Here is a 1,304-nt window from a genome sequence, read left to right on the forward strand (position 1 = left end):
AAATATCATTGTTATTCTGCTTGTTTTCATCAAGGTTTTCATTGCTATTCTAATATCCCTATCTTTGTATGTTTAATAAATGCATCACACATACATTAAAAATTTAAATGTTGTATTTTATTATATAAACAATTTTAAATAATTATCTTAATATGTGCCCTAATTAAACCCTTAAGAGTTATACTTGAATTAATTAATAACGTATTATTTACAACGAAAAATTCTTGGAACAAGCAATTTTTAGTATTAAATTGTCTTTAACAAATAAATTTTATTAATTTATATGTGCAAATTCTAAAAAATATGAGTACAAATTATATTAATTCATATATACAAATTTAAATAAATATAAGTACAAATTATTTTTTGGTACGTAAAATTCTATAAATATGGATTTAAATTATTATACTAAGTATTGAAAAAAAAAATAATATTTATTGCCCATATAACATTGCTCATTTGCATCTGTTGACATTGCTGGCTTGTCTTTTTTCTCCAAAGCTTCTCTTTATCTGTTGTAATCTGATTGCATTATGCTTGCCAACTTCATCAAATCTCCAACCTCCAAACTAGATAATAGGTGCAACACTGAATCACTATTCATGCAAAAGCTTTCTAGCCTAGCTAGCTACTATATACACTATATATTTCTTTTTCTTTTTCTTGTTCTTGTTATACAATAATGTAGTATACGTATATATGTATACTTCTAGGGACAATAATAGAATTTCCAAACAGAATAACAGATTGAATAATTGTTTGCTGACTAAGTCACAACACTACATACACTTCTTAAGAATCTATTTCTTTCACACTTTTACCTTAGACTCATACTCTATTAAGGATATATTAAAAAATAGCTTAATTATAAGTAGATTAGCTTGGAAATTAAAAAAAAAAAAGAATATTATTAGTTCATGTTATTGATCATTGAGAAGATTGGATAAGAAGGAACGGAATTCATTGTTGTATCAGCAGACAAAATGAATATTCCTCACACTCCAAGGAAAGACCATAAGATCCGACATTGCTGACCCCATATAGTGCCCCATTTATCTTTTATTCCCACTATATATATATATATCATGTCTCAATGTAACCTTCAATTTTATAAGGATTTCGTAACAAACTATATGGTAAAAATTGGTGCTGCTTTTTAATTTTGAATATTCCTTTCTTGTACTTAGGGACGGGTTGGACTTAAAATTCTCTCAGTTATAAGTCAAAGTAATATAATATATATAGAATATATGTAATATCATATATATCAGACATGTTAGTGTTCTTTAGAAAAATATTGAGCC

Source organism: Arachis duranensis, chromosome 8 (assembly GCF_000817695.3).
Source record: "Arachis duranensis cultivar V14167 chromosome 8, aradu.V14167.gnm2.J7QH, whole genome shotgun sequence".
Lineage (NCBI taxonomy): Eukaryota > Viridiplantae > Streptophyta > Magnoliopsida > Fabales > Fabaceae > Arachis > Arachis duranensis.